Genomic DNA, 17500 nt, shown 5'->3' with positions numbered 1-17500 from the left:
GAGAGAGAGAGAAGAGAGAGAGAGAGAGAGAGAGTGAGAGAGAGAGAGAGAGAGAGAGACTTAAAATCTATAGTACTGAGCTATTAAAGTATCAAATCAGATAAACATTACATGTATCCAAAGAGAAAATTTCGGGGATAGAGAAATAACTATTATTAAACATTTAAAGACCAGTTTAATGTCCCATGCATCTCGAGATAACAAACTTTAGTCATTATCTGAGTAAAAGCTCTGTAATCAAAAGTAACTGGACCGAAACCTATAAAACAGTTTCTTTTTGAAAATTCTGAAGAGATTCAGCTTCCACACAATGTCCTAATACTATTTGTGTAATATCCTGAATACAAAGCACCTGAAAGAGAAAAACAAATTGGAAATGGTTTTCTAGGAAAGATTGAATACGGCTTAAAGCTGTTCCTGTATAAAAAAAAAAAAACTATTTTAACTTCGCTGTGACTATGAAATTCTCAAGGTAAAAATAATTCCAGGTGACTCAAAAATTTAAGAACCTGTCGCATTATTATTATTATTTTTTTTTTCTTTTTTTTTTTCTATCACAGTCCTCCAATTCGACTGGTTGGTATTTAAAGTGTGGGGTTCCTGGTTGCATCCTACCTCCTTAGAAATCCATCACTTATCTTACTGTGTGCGCCGTTTCTAGGATCACACTCTTCTGCATGAGTCCTGGAGCTACTTCAGCCTCTAGTTTTTCCAGATTCCTTTTCAGGGAACTTGGGATCGTGCCTAGTGTTCCTATGATCATGGGTACAATTTCCACTGGCATATCCCATATCCTTCTTATTTCTATTTTCAGGTCTTGATACTTATCCATTTTTTTTTTTTCTTTCTCTTTAACTCTGGTGTCCCATGGTATTGCGACATCAATGAGTAATACTTTCTTCTTGATTTTGTCAATCAACGTCACGTCTGGTCTATTTGCACATATCACCCTATCTGTTCTGATACCATAGTCCCAGAGGATCTTTGCCTGATCGTTTTCTATCACTCCTTCATGTTGGTGTTCGTACCACTTATCACTGCAAGGTAGCTGGTGTTTCTTGCACAGGCTCCAGTGGAGGGCTTTTGCTTTGAATCATGCCTCTTTTTGTACTGGTTCTGTGCAAGTGCCGGTCATTCGCTTGCTATGTGGTTTATGGTTTCATTTTTCGTATTGCACTTCCTACCTATGGGAGAGATGTTATTTCCATCTATCGTTCTTTGGACATATCTGGTTCTTAGGGCCTGATCTTGTGCCGCTGTTATCATTTCTCCAGTTTTCTTCTTGAGCTCTCCCCTCAGTGGCCATTGCCACGTGTCATCGCTGGCTAGTTCTTTAGTCTTTCTCATGTATTGCCCGTGCAATGGTTTGTTATGCCATTACTCTGTTCTGCTTGTCTTTCTCCTGTCTCTGCCTTCGTCCATTCCACTATTCCTGCGCTGCATCTGATTACTGGCACTGCCCATGTGTTTATGGCTTTTATAATATTTCTGGCGTTGAGTTTTGACTTGAGTATCGCCTTGAGTCTCTGCATATATTCTTTCCTGATCGCGTCCTTCTTCTCTTGATGTTTTATACCCCCTCCTTCCATTATTCCCAGGTATTTGTATCCCGTCTCATCTCTGTGTTTGATGCTGTTCCCATTTGGTAGCTTTATCCCTTCAATCCTTGTTACTTTGCCCTTTTGTATGTTGACTAAGGCACATTTTTCTATTCCAAACTCCATCCTGATGTTCCCAGATACAATCCTTACAATCTGGATTAGGGTATCTTTTTTCTTGATGCTCTTACCATACAGCTTTATGTTGTCTTTTCTTGAGTTGGTACCCAGCATCCATCTTCTGCAGTACTTTGTTCATGGGAATCATGGCTACTACGAAGAGTAGTGGGGACAGTGAGTCGCCCTAGAAGATCCCTCTCCTGATATTAACCTCTGCTAGTCTTATTCCAGAGCTTGTAAGTATTGTATTCCGGTTGCGCATTGCATTTTTGAGGAAGCTGATGGTGTTTTCCTCTGCCCCATATATTTTCAGGCATTCTATTAGCCATGTGTGTGGTACCATGTCGAAGGCTTTCTTTTAGTCTATTAATGCCATGCTTAGGTTGGTTTTCCTTATGTTACTGTTCTTCATTACCATTTTGTCTATCAGGAGCTGGTCTTTTGTGCCCCTACACTTCCTTCTGCAGCCTTTCTGTTGGTGGGGGATGGTGTTTGTATCCTCTAGGTAGTTGTATAGCCTTTCGCTGATGATACCTGTTAGTAAATTCCACATTATTAGTAGGAAGGTGATAGGCCTGTAGTTACTGGCTATATTTCCCTTACTCTTGTCTTTCTCGACTAAGGATGTTCTTCCTGTGGTCATCCATTTGGGCGCATAGTGATTTGTGATACAATGCTGGAGTTGTTCTGCTATTCTTAGGTCTAGGCCCTTGAAGTTTTTGAGCCAGTATCCATGGACTCCATCGGGACCTGGGGCTTTCCAGTTGGGCATTTTCTTTAGTGGGTGTCTGACTGTGTCTGTCATGATGTCAGTGAATCTTTGTTTTATTCTCCCTGTTTCTTCAGTCTTGACTTCCAGGAGCCATGTTGCATGTTTGTTGTGTGATACCGGATTGCTCCATATGTTTTCCCAGAGTCTCTTACTTGGTTCGGATTCAGGAATTTCTTGGTGGTTGTCTTTCCCTCTTAGTTGGCTGTATAGTCTTTTCTGGTTGGTTCCGAATAGTTTGTTCTGCTGGTATCCCTTATTCCTGTTCATGTACCATTGGATCTTATATGCTTTGGCCCTAAGCCTCTGTTTTAAATCTTCTATTGTGTTGTTTTGTCCCCTCTCCTGTACTTTGTATTTCTCGTTGAGTTCCTCCCTTGTTTTCTTGCTTCTTAGCCTTTTTTCTGCCATGATTTGCTTTTCCAGGTACCTTTTCCAAAGCGGTTGCTGTTTTAGTTTCTGTTGGGTTGGTTGTGCTGGTGGTGTTGGTGTTTGTATCCCCATCAGTTCTGCTACTAATCATGCTCCTGCATGTGTCAAGTTATTTGTTTCTGTGATATTGGTGGTGTGTATTAGTTTCATTATTTCATTGACCTCACTTGTTTTCTTCTTTAATTTCTTGGTGTTGTAGGCTTTCATGGAGGGGATCTTTGTTCTCTCTGTATCTGGCTTCATCCATTGTCTGATCTTTTCTACCCATTCCGTCCTGTCTATTACTTCGTCGGTGTTTCTTCGTATGTCGTTGTTTGATACCTCATCATCCCTGTAGTCTTCTGTGGCATCGTCTCTCAGTTCGTTTTCTTGTAATTCGTTGCCGTGTGTCATTTCCCTTTCCAATTCCTCTCTTTCTGTTGGGGAGAGCCAGTTCTTTTTCTTTATGTTCCTTACTTGGTCTGCCAGCCTTTGCTCGGTTTGGGGGGTGTTATTCCTCTCATTCCAGATGTTGACCAACCCTCTTCGGGTTGCTTCTGATGTAGCATCTCCATATTTCCTTATTTTCTTGTCCATTTCTTTCTTTTTCCTTCTGTAGCTCCAATCTCAGGCTGTTGATTACTGTCGTTGTGGTGATCAGTTGCTGGATGACGACCTCCAAGTACCTGACCGTCTTCCCCTTCAATTGGGTTGAATACCTGGTTGCCGGACGAAGCTCCTCTGTTGCCAGAGGTTCCATTTACGTCGTTGTCGTTTATTCCTTCATTTCTTTCCATCATTGCTAAGTTTTGCTATTTAACCCATAGCTGGACCTACCCATCAGGAATAGGTACTCATTTACAGCTGAGTAGACTGAGGAAATTATGGTAAAGATCCTTTCCCAAGGAATCAACGCCGAGGAGAGCGGTCACCCATCCAACGACTGACCAGCCCCAGTGTTGCTTAAACAGTCAATTGACGGCCTAACCCACTCTGCCACGGCGCCACATTATTATAATTATTATTACTATTATTATTATTATTATTATTATTATTATTATTATTATTATTATTATTATTATTATTATTATTATTATTAGCGTCGGACGTGAATCTTTACCAAACAGTACAAATCATTCATGTTGTCCTCATCAAGCGGTATTAATTAATTTTACAGCACAATTTATTTCTTGAGTTTCAAACAGTAAAGTGTGCGTTCATAATAATATGGACAAAATCTATCTTTACCGGAAAAGAATATTATCTTCATTTGAGCTTGCAGATATCATCTGTTATAAATACGACGTTCTTTATGATAATAAGAAAAAAGTCCCAACGTATTATAAATAAATCTACATTAAGCAGTTCTCAAAAAATATAGCTTGAGGCCACTAGATCAAAAGAATGGATTCTATATCTTTGAAGACCTATGAGCTTCACATAAAATACGATTTTTCTTTAAATGATGAAATGCAACTGAAGCTTTTTTACTACTTTTTAATAAAATGTTTTCCTCTTAAAAAAAAAAAAACAAAAAAACTCAGTTATGTCTACCCACGAAAAATAAATAATGCCCTGTCATGCCAAGAGGAATGGTAAGCTTTAGTAACATGGAATACAGGACAACTTATGAAAATTGGGATTACAAAATCATTTCTTACAACCGATAAAAGGAGATTCCCTCATGACCGTGAGGGAATCTCCCTTTTTTATTTTTGTATCCATGAAAAAAGACATTTAATGTACCTCTTGCATTTCTCGATAGATACATTTATAACAAGACTTTTTTTTTTTATTGAATTTCTTAAGAGTTAATCTGGAAGCAAATCATATTAGTCTGGTCTAGCATTCTCTTAATCATAAGATAATAAAACACCATATACGCAAAATTCCGATTATGGTTTTGGAACCGACAAGGAAATCAGATGATTCCAGATAGAAAATAAAGAAACGCAAAAGTGCTAGAAACGATTGAATATATTTTGTTTTATTTTCACAAGATAAATCTGAATCGTGTATCCCCTCTCCCTTCCTTTCTCCTATGGTTCTTTTTTCTGTTTTTCCTACTCAATGCCATTGTAATGTTTAATTTTTGCTACTAATTCTATTTATTTCGTTCTCAGCGTTCTTTGTTTATCTTATTTATTTCCCTTTTATTTCATTCCTGCTCGTCATTCCAGTATTTGTTTTATATCCTTAGATACTAATTTTCTCCACTCTTCCTTCGTTCTTTTAGAATGACATTTTTCCTTATATAATCAATATCGTGGAATAAAATGATGAAGCATATGAGAAAATGTATAATAATTCATCAATCATAAAGAAGGAAAGGACCGCCTCTACTCAGAAAACTTGAGCAAAATTAAACTTCCTTCCTAAAGATTTTGATTAATTGTCAAAGTTTCTACTGCAAGCCTTGATTAGTTTTAAGAAAATTAAAATTATATTTTCCGAAGAAAATTCAGATCTTGAATGAATGAGCTTTCCTTTCTCTGGCAACGAATCAAGTTTTTATCAGGTTAATCGATTTATGACCATTGTGACTTCATATGCTGACATGACTAATGCAAGATTTCATTAGATTAATCAATTCATGAGTCTTATAACGCCATATGGTGATTTTATTAATGCAAGTTTTCATCTGATTAGTTGATTCATGAGTCTTATGTCTCCTTATGGGGATTCATGAGTCTTAAGACTCCATGTGCCTAATTTATCAAAGTTTTTGGTCAGGTTAATCGATTCTTGAGTCGATTCATGAGTTTTATGAGTATGGTGATTTTACCAATGGAAGTTTTCAAGCAGGTTAAGTGATTCATGAGGCTTATGACTACATATGCTGACTTTACCAAAGTGCGTTGAAAGCTACTTGTATTAAGTTTCTTTGGGAGTCTGGTTTTGTACCTTGCCTGTTCATAGCTGTGGAGCGGTCTCTACGTGTATGTTTGTTCAGTCTCTTCTTCAAATTCTTTTGGAGCTCATGGCCATGTAACGTTTTAAAACAAGTATATGGAAACAATAAAGGGAAGCAATTGGAAGCAAATCAAGTCATAATAAATGAGCAGATCTTGGTGATATATATGTAGAGAAATGGCATATAAATGATGCAAGTGACTTGTAAAAATGCATTTGCTAAAAATGTTTTTTTTTTTTTGGTAAAATTGACAATGTCAGTTCTATTTATATTTGTCATAAAGAAAATAATTTATTATGATAACCATAAAAATAAATCCTGGATATTCTGACCACTTTTCCTTCCGTAGTGTTTCCTTTATATTAGAATAGGTTCTCTTTTATCTTCCTATATTATCGATGTCTCTTTGCTTTTCGAAAATAAGAGATAGCAAAGTTCAATTCTCGCACCATTGTTATTTTATGTTACGAAAAAGAGAATATCTATTTCTGTACATTAAGCAATAACGCTCCTTTGTCAACGAACATAAATCGCCCCAACAAGCATGATTTAATTTTATTGATAATAGTCGTAAATAATTATGAGTGTCGGATCTGCAAGGAAGAATGTAGTGCTAATTATTTCTCATATTTATTATAATCAAACAGACATCATATTGTATTCTTTCCTGTATCTTTACTGCCGATGGTTTATCAGAGTAATTATCAAGATTTATTTCCCAATTTCGTTTGCATTTCAATATACATTTCATTTCATTATTTTCTATCATTTTTTACATATTGCCATTCAGTCTGTTAAAATTGCGCTTCACAAGTTAGCCACATTTTCAAATTGACACATAAATGTCAGCTTATTAGGGAAAACAATAAAAAAATTCAATTATATCTCTTCTGACGACCAGACAGTATAAATCGACAGAGGCATGGCATAATGACAGCCAGATATAGAGTCAAAAACTTTAAGAAAATACATATCATAATGAATAGGGTGTTGTCGAAATATTTATAGAGGATAATACAGACGATTGTAAGGATATTATTATTCTGGAGGCTAACAAGCTAAATATTATAATACATTTTATAAGGTCTTGCCACAATACATTTAAATGTTTAAGTCAGATAGAGCTACAGAGTAAAATAAGCAAAAACTTTTGGACATTAAATGATCTGTGAATGTGAAAATACGATAAAAGGAGAAAAATAAGTTATGGCTGGGAGATGGAGTTTGAAAATATGAAAATAGAGTATGGCGAATATCATCTAATGAAAACTTTCACCAACCATAAAGGTGCCTACTTACTAGGTTTGAATTAAAACCAGAGAAAATGGTAAGTGTTGACCTTTGAATAGATCTTAAACAAATGGTCAAGTTACGAGATATTTGAAGATATAAATCATTGCTTTTCAAAATCAGGGAAGACCTTTGACTTGATCAGTGACCTTCAAATAAAGGTGATGGTTAAAAACACCCAAAAGACGCCTATGACAAAATTGTCCCCAAAAAGTGCTGGAGGAGCTAGAAAAACAAGAAAGCATACTCTTCCCTCAATCTCCCACCTAACTTTTATAACGAGAGGTAAGCGAACTATCACTGTAATAGAATGAAAACAACACTTACTCACTCGTGAATGATAGGCTGCGACACAAATACTAATAATACCTTTATAATAATATTAACTTGTTTCCTTTGAAGAATATTGGCTAAAATAAGTCGGATACACCCTTTCTTATAAAGCAAACAAACTATAAACCTTCCTCTAAAAGCTTGAAATTACACTAAACCTGTCTGTATACGAGAAAAAGATGTCCGTTTTACAAATCCTCCAACGGGAGATTTCACTTGTCGCTAATGGTAATATGAATAAAGTGCAAAAGGGGATACTCATCCTTCTCCAGCCACAAAGGGCCTCCTGGCCATTCCAGAAGGATCGAGCAAAGCACTCATATACCTTTGCTCAAAGGTGAGTAACGGCAAAACTCACAGACAACGCTCGCCCAGGAGGGCATAGACCTTGTCTTCACCACCAACAGAAGAAAGCGAACATACAATGCAATGGCCTTAACTAAGAGCCAGTGTCAAAGAAAATGAAATAGAGTGTAAAAGCACTATGGGTTGTTGAACATACTCCCTTCGGCGAACCGTAACAAAATTAACCTTCACGTGACAAACCGACCCCACCCCCTTACTTCTTTCCATTTAGTAAGGGTGACAAGAAAAGGCAGAGAAAACTAATAGGCAAAGAAAGACAATAACTGGTGACAATACTCCACTTGTGAAATATGAAAAAAGTGAAACAAGTGGACTAACAAAGTTATTCAACACTATACACAAAACACTAGGAGAGCTGGGTAGCAAAAGGAACCAACAAGGCTTTTCTTGTGACTTATGTAAAAAGGAAATTTAACATACATTACAAGAGAAACCAAAGGAACAATTTGATATCCAAGTTCAAGAAATATGCAGAAATTATGATGTCTAGTAGCAGGACATGAACCCACAAACACACACGCACACACCACACACACACACACACACACACACACACACACACACACACACACACACACATATATATATATATATATATATATATATATATATATATATAATATATATATATATATATATATACACACACATATATATATAATATATATATATATATATATATATAGTATATATACACACACACACACACACATATATATATATATATATATATATATATATATATATATATATATATATATATATATATATATATAGTATATATATATCTATATATATATATATATATATATATATATATATATATATATATATATATATATATATATATATATATATAGTATATATATATATATATACTATATATATATATATATATATATATATATATATATATATATATATATATATATATATATATATATATATATATATATATATACACACACATATATATATATATATATATATATATATATATATATAAATATATATATATATATATATATATATATACATATACTATATGTATATATATATTTTATATATATATATATATATATATATATATATATATATATATATATATATATATATATATATATATATATATATATTCACGAAGCATTCCAAATATCTGGTTGTTACACTTACCAACCATAGAATTCAAATTTTTCTCACAGCAGCCAGAAACCTGACGTTCATAAGAAATAACATACAACTGAGTACTCTAAGGGCAACAGTGATCCCTCAAAAAGCTTATTAGTCATATGAGGTCTCAACCTCTAAACACACTAAAGTATATCAAGTATGTGAGATGTCAGACTAAGTTTATCAAAATAAGTGGAATGTATTCATATATGCTTAAGTTAACTGAAGGACATCACTCCATCAGACAAATTTAACTGTCTCACATGGCATGTACGTATACAGATATATTCCTATTGCTGGTGGTCAATAAATGAAACACCATTTTTAGAACTTTAAATAGAAAAATTCTTTTTTAGATTGAGAATTCTTAAGTAGAATTCCCAGTCTTACTTTGAATAAAAATGATTACTATTACCTGATTACAACACAAAATTAATTCATTCTTGAACTGAATGATTAAGCAAAATTAAATCCAAATTGTTACTCTTTCCAGAATTAAAATTAGTCTTGCATTTAAACTACTAAGAAATACTTAAGATTTGAATCATAAATCTAAGTAAATAGAAATTAAATCACAAGCCTTAAAGTTTGAAATCATTTTTACAATACTAGATCATTAAGACATACTCAAGAGGGTTAATGAAACAAATTGAATACAGAAACATGAATACACAAAATGTGCAAATGTATCAAATTTACTATTAAAAAAAATGAAAGGAAATAAACAAAATCTTCAAAACCACACGCATGAAAAACATGTAAGATAATGTATCAATGGTATTTTCAAGTCATGACTTCAACTGTAAAAATATCACTTTACCGTGTACCTAAATTTTATGTCTTTCGCTGCAGCTTCAAAATGCACCAAACACTTGATAGGCCTGTTATAGATCACACTATTATAATAACTGTATTTATTTCACAATCAATCACACAAACGCAATTCCATAAGAAATTTAACAAAGACTAAACAGTTACCATTTACAAAATAATACACTACATGTGTTAAAACCGCACTGTCATGAGAGAGAGAGAGAGAGAGAGAGAGAGAGAGAGAGAGAGAGAGAGAGAGAGAACCTCTCTAAAGCCCCAAATTGTTAATATCGAATTATCGTTATCTCGGGCATAAATAACTTAATAAAATACAAAAGGATTTTATAGACAGAGAGCATCTGCCCTGCTCAAGATCCGACCCCAATCCTTTGTGTTGGATACAGAGAACCATAAATTCGACTATCAAGAGCGATATATGTTCATTTTAATTCTGCTGTTCATTATTTCTAACGAAATAGTTAAGCCTTACAAACTTAGCAATCATGTATCATGGAGGAAATAAGTTTTCTTCTATTATATGTTCAGATCAATAATTCAGCAAGTGAGGGTCGAATCAGGCCAAGGCGGATGCGCTCTTAGCACGCTATTTAATTCCTTTTTGGCGACAGTTATGTCCCAAATAAAATGAAATCGATATCAAGGGATTTTTTGTGACACACACACACGCGCGCACGCACATTCACACACACACACACACACACATATATATATATGTATATATATATATATATATATTATATATATATATATATATATATATATATATATATACATATATATATATATAGCTATATATGCATATATATAAAATGTGAATATGGATGTGATGACATTGCTAAAAATATTATTGCAGTTTTTAAGAAGCAGCCTCCATGTACCTCTTGTAGCATTTCGTCGTTGAAAACTATTTTCTACCTCGTTTAGTAAAATTTGGCCTTCCGCTATTTTGTAGCTGTCCTAATCACGTTAATGAAAAAGAAGACCATAAGAATTAGTGACATAAAAACTTTAATTTCCCAAGCATGATATTCCAATTTCTACTTTCCCACTGAAACGCTCTCTCTCTCTCTCTCTCTCTCTCTCTCTCTCTCTCTCTCTCTCTCTCTCTCACACACACACATTTTTAGGGAAATTTCATTATCTTGACGTAAAGTATTTAATGATTGTATGTTCCTTCGCTTTATAAGATATTGTCGTAATATGGCCACTTAAGGACGTGAAAGGAGCCAACTTTCCATTATTAAGAGAGAGAAAGACAGGGAAAGCAAATTATCCACAATTTCCTCCCTCCTCACGTAGCAATGCATGATAATGCCTTCATAAATCAGGAGGCCTCCCCTTGGTTTCCTTGTTGAATGTCAAAAAGTCCTGCCTGAATCTGAGGCAAAATATAAATCGCAGACGTGCATGAACCTAATTTCAGTTGTGATGTTGCTTTCGGTTTTGAAAACATTAAGCGCTGCGCAGTCATTATGCTTTAGTAGTATATGAAGGGAGGTAGATAGAACAGTGCAATAAAAAATGCTGAACCGAAAGTTTTGAGGGTGAAAATTAAGTCATAAATCCCAACCTCATTCAGGAGAGCATCATCCTGGGTCGTTACTCTTATCAAAATGCAATATTCCCGTTGTTTTCATTAAAATGATTTGCAGGATTCTGTTTCAGACGCTTATATATGAGTGAAATGAATTCAATTATCATATAATCAGAATAAAATAAACAGGTAACACAAAATGCATATTTTATATTATGTCAGGAAAATGGAAATTCATAGAGAGAGAGAGAGAGAGAGAGAGAGAGAGAGAGAGAGAGAGAGAGAGAGAGAGAGAGAGAGAGGGTGGGGGTACCTTATAATAACTGATATTATTAAAATAATACAATAACTGGTATTGTTAAAGTAATGAGTACCGCTACAGCGTAGCCCATTGTGTAATTTTAACAGATAGTTTAGGATATTATTTTCAACGACGAAATTCTACAAAAGGTTTCCGCAAGCCGCTACTTCAAACCTGCAGCATTTTTAACCACGTACTCAGCTCTGTATTCAGATATCCATTTTCGTCTTAAGGTTGAAGGATATGTGCAGAGTAGTGGGAAACTATTCAGGCAAATGAAAATGGTTCCTAATGTGCAATCGAAAAAGCTTCAGCAAAACTAAGACTTCATTGATTATCTGAAGATGTCACTTCGTCTTCTCAAACCGAGAATTGCTTTGTAGAGATAACCCTGTATTTGATGAAATAGGAGTGAAATATTTAGTAAGTAATCGTGGTACACTTATCATAAACTTTATTTTCCTCGGTATTTAAAAATATCAGAGAAGTTTAATGACCCCATAAGCTTTCTCAAGGCTTGCTTGATGTGTTAGATCCACATACCTCAGATCTTCTGTCCTTTTTTAAAAGTATGAAAACTAATGATACCGGGAAAATTCACAATGTTTCATATAGAGGTGTTGGCATGTATGTCACCAGCTTTAGATCTTTTTCCCTGCGTATAAAAAAATAGAGAAAGTTCAATGCTATTAGATTAATTTCTATAGGCTCCTGTATCAACAGAGGTAAGTGCGAGGATGTCGTGTGGTCTTACACTTTCGATCTTTAGTTCTACCATGCCTGGAATATTGTTCTCCTTTCTAGATATTAGCGTCATCTAGAAATCTCTCTCTCTTATGAAGTCAGCACAAGTTGTGGTTTACTTTTTTTTCCCCACTGATATATATGATTTCCAGTGGCTGTCCGTTATTTCTTCTCAATATCGAACTTCCATGAACAGGACTGAGGCGCAAGGATCTCACTTTTAGAATCATTAGCTGTTGTGTTTAATGGGCTTACGTTTTAAGTTTGTAGCGCAAGTGAATAGCTATTTAGAATTTGAATAATGAAAATAGATAATTTTATACAAGAAGGGCTACAAAAAATTCCCTGATAATCTTCAGCAGTAAAAAAAAAACTATATGAAAATGAAAACTGGGGGTCATCTCAAATTCGTGTCAAAGTATGTGAATTGAAGCATCTACTCTTAAATAATGCCAACCTTAAGTTTGAGATGTATTATTATTACAATTTCCATGCATCCATACAAAATGACAAAACAATTAAACAAACTAATGATTGTAACTGATAACACTTTTAACTCGGATTCTCTTGTAGCAATATTCCGGAAGTAAGGCTGGATGATTGATTGGCTTGTACATCATATTGGCACCATTTCTTTTTCTGAAAGTGCCACTCAGTTTGTGCGTGTGTTTGTGTAGGTGTGTGTGTGTGTGTGTTTGTGTATTTGGGGGGTGAGTGGTTTATACGTGTGTAGTGATTTGGGACCATGTCGAATCTGACTTAAATGCAGAATTCTGGGTAAAGTTAGTGGTACATGGAAGCAACCCAGCTACAAAGGGTCAAAAGAGACAATAAGTCATGCGAAGTGTGGAAACAAAAAGATTCAATCTCTGCATTGTTGTGCGCGAGAAGTTTGTTCACAGTTACGGGCGGTTCAGATGAAACGTTAAGGTGATGGGAAAGAGCGATGAGATGGGGTACTGACAAATCAAAGGTAAAACCTTTTTGCGAGATGTTAACGACCAGATCTACAATTTCATTCATTTCTCGAGTTTTTTTATTATTATTATTTTTTTTTTTTTAAGCACCAGTTCCCTAGACCTATCTACATATTTGTTTATCTAAGAACAGCTTCCATAGTATATTTCGTCACATTCTCGATTTCAAGCAAAATTCCTTATATATGTGATTTCGAAAAATTATAGGAAAAGAGTAACTCCATTTTGGAATTGATGGTTTTTCCAATATGCCGAACAGCATACACTCGATGAAAATATATAGTTCCATGTCTAATTCCAGAGCTCGAAGTAGATATAGAAAGGTGGAGTGATTGAAAATGGACAGTTATCTATATCTATATCCGTCAAAGACTAAGGGGATGAACAGATGGCCAAAATAAAAATACAAAAAAATTTAAGCACTGTTTGATTTAAATGCACTAAAAATAAACATAATTTTTTGAGACAACAGGTTTTGCTTTTTTTTCTAAAATGCGTTTTCTCACAATACCCTGACTGAGGCAGTTATAGTGTGTAACGTTAATGCAAGCATTCTCCTACCTGAATCGAGTTACTTTGGCACCTTACGTGCGCCCCTTGATTCGCCGAATATCACTATTTTTTGCGTTACGTAACCGCATGCGTTCTCAATTGCAGAAGCGTTGTCCGCTGTGGTAACCGAAGTTCGACTTGTGCTCATTTTGTGGTCATAGCCACTAAATTCTACTCTTCGGTGTCTCTTTCAAGACGACTTTTCCTTAATTATTCAGATTTGTAAAATTCTGAAATTTAATCTCCAGGCAGGATTTTGTTTCCGCCAGTCTGTATATTTCCCCATTCTCTTATTTAAGTGTTCATTGTGAGTATATTTGAAATTAAAGTAAACAATCCTAAGTGTTTATCTGCAACATCCCTTGGTGAATTAAGGCATTTCTTATTCTATTAAAGTTTCACCTGGCCGGGTACCTGCAGTCAGAGTCAATCAGTGTTATGGGAAGTTACCTGCTCACCAGTAAGGATCCCAAGAGGTCCATAGAACCAGGGTTAACGTAATTAGGTCAGGTTTAAAAACTAAAAAGTGGCGACCGATGCTCAGTTTCTTCTTGCAGTTTGCACCCTTGTAAGACCCTTGCAACTGCAACTATCAGCTGCTAGTGATGCTAAAGCTAGATAGATGCAAGTAAAAAACTTAATATTTTCAGCATAATTCCTTGATGAACACAAACAACCAAGCTTCCACAGTGTAAGTATCGAATTACTATTATTGTTATATTATGTACGAATAAAGTTGCGAATGTGAACAGTGATAGGGAACAACAGACCAAGTGTATGGTAACAAGATTTTATAGCGAGGAGAGAGCATATTTTCAAATCCGACAGCCTTTTGTGCTACCTCGTGATAGCCTTGCCTGTCCTAAACTGCTAGGAACCCAGACATTTCGTTTCGTTGGTGCGCATCTCTCTCTTTTACTTATCGTAGCAACAGTGTTTGGGTTTCTTAGAATAAAGAGAGAATTCCCCGTTTAAAATATTGGTAAATTTCAAACTTTTGCGTCCATGAACATTCTTTCTATTTCGGACCACGCGAAACATTTGCCCGCCTCGAAGACCTTAGCCTTATCCGATCAAAAAGTCTGAAAGCGCAGATCCGAGACAACCATTCCATAACATTCGCGTCTCTTCATAACTCGCAGCACAAGTTATTCGCTCACAATAAGCATTATGAGGCTCGGCCAGGCGTTCAACTCGCCCGACATACAGAACGCGGCCAGGTGAAGTCTCGTCAATCAGCGAAGTATTTTGGCCACGTGCCAAGTCAGACTCATAGCAGAATAACGTAAACATTTGAACGTGACCCGGGGCAAACTATTTGACTCGTGCGTGGTAGATCTAAGTACTGTGCTTGTCGTAAATTTTCCGCTGTTTTGTTTGGAGCGTTGAATTACTTTGTCTTGACACTAAGATTCATAAAAACGTCACATTATTGCATATGCTGCTTATACTGCAGACGGCCTACTTATTCATAAGCAATGTAGTTAGCCTAATACCCAAAAAATTTCTGATTCATAATCTTAACTCATTTGCTCCAACCCAGTTGGTTCTAGGCAAAAGACATTAATTTTAAAGAACACCATTTCATTCTCTGAACGCACCCAAAGACGTTCATGTTTAGAGAACATCACTTCACACTACAAGCGTCTAAGAGGATTTATTCTAAAGAAACCCGTCATGTTCTATGAACGTCCTAAGGTCTCTCATTATAAAGAACACCACCACATTCTATGAGCGTCTACAGGTCGATCATATCGTAGAACCTCATTACATTACCATAACGCAATGGACATGTTCATTAGAAAAAAAAAAAAAAAAAAAAAAAAAACATAACATAACAGTTAATTTTCAAAACGTCAAAAATCCGTTCAGTTATGACGTTAAATTTCAGAGCACGCCATTTCGTTCTGCAAACATCTATGCTCATTCATTCTAAAGAGACCTTTTACGTTCTACAAGAGTCCTACGGTCGTTCATAATAAAGAACCCCATTGCATTCTCCGAACACCACAAAAAAGTTCATTTAAGAAAACCCCAAAAACCAGTTCATTTACGAAACAGAAAATCCGTTCAGTTATGAACACCTCACATTACACAAGCATTGAAAATCTGTTCAATGATAGACTTCACGTTCTCAGTGAACTGTTCAGTTATGAACGCCTCACATTCTACAAATAAAAATAAAAAATAAAAAATCCGTTCAGTAACGAACCTCACGTCCTCATAAAAGCCGTTCATTTACGAACATCCTAAAAGACATTCGTTTACGAACAACTAACAGCCATTCATTTAAGAACCAATCTGCCAAGCTTGACTCACAAGTACGAGCTCAGCCACAAGAGAGCCACAATCCATCAGGTTAAAATGCACATCGTTTTTTCAATCATATTCCGCTAAATTTGATAAGTATTTAATTTATTAATATTGTTTCGGTTTAATAAATTTCCAAAATAGTTAAGTTTTGTCAGGAAACTGAACTATTTACATATATATTTATATACTCTCACTGTTAATTCTTTTAAGATGCCCCATTTAATAAATATCTAAATTTATTTTTTATCTATGAATATGATAGATCCCTATTATGTTTCACCAAGTATGAAATAGGATTAAGATAATTTGAACATAAACGTATGCTGAATGGCATGTTTATTAAACAAACGTATCTATGCAGCATTTATAAGAAATAATATTGGGTAGCTTTAATAAGAGTACTGAAGTTGCACGACCGTAATGCCGGGCAACTGTCGCCAGCCGCCCATATGTATATATACACACACACACACACATACACACACACACACAACATATATATATATATATATATATATATATATATATATATATATATATATATATATATATATATATATATATATATATATATATATATATATATATATATATATGCAGGTGGGGGGCCTTAGTTGGGTGCCCTTTTACGTCAGGTTAATTAGAAACTAACTGTTACAAGGCCACATTGCTCACTATGTATGTTTTACAAAAAGATTTTTAAGACAATTATTTTCCAAATAAATTGCTTTTAAACATTTGAATAACTTCTTTAATGGTGAAATTATATCCAAAGTTACCTTCCGTACAGTTCCTAAGAAACCATTTTATGCCAGTCTTCCTTTTATCCAGGAAGATTCTTTCTTTAACAAAATTAAACAGGTAATACATCAACATACTCAAGCCCTAAAATGCCAAATGATAATAACAAATTCCCTGACAATCAGGTCTTTTTTCAAAAAAATAGTAGACAAAATTTGTATCGCCAATTTTGTAACTCTGTTGTGCAAACGTTTTCTTCCGATTTTGAAATGCACTTTTTTAGAGGATCTTGCGTTCTTTTTCTATTTTCTCTCTCTCTTTTACCTTCCTCAGAGCTGATTTTCGAGGGGTTTATGACTCGCCAATAACTATTAACTCCAGTTTGGATTCTGACATGGAGGGAGGCATTTGTTTCACTTCCCTCTCAGGATAATCGTTCCGTATTTTCCAGTGAAAACCACATCCACACGTATAGAATTATTTTTCAGTTCACAAGATAAAAGTTTTCGAAGACATGGTGTATTTTCTTTAGG

Source organism: Macrobrachium nipponense, chromosome 36 (genome assembly GCF_015104395.2).
Source record: "Macrobrachium nipponense isolate FS-2020 chromosome 36, ASM1510439v2, whole genome shotgun sequence".
NCBI classification, from domain to species: Eukaryota; Metazoa; Arthropoda; class Malacostraca; order Decapoda; family Palaemonidae; genus Macrobrachium; species Macrobrachium nipponense.
This window is presented reverse-complemented; position numbering follows the sequence as displayed.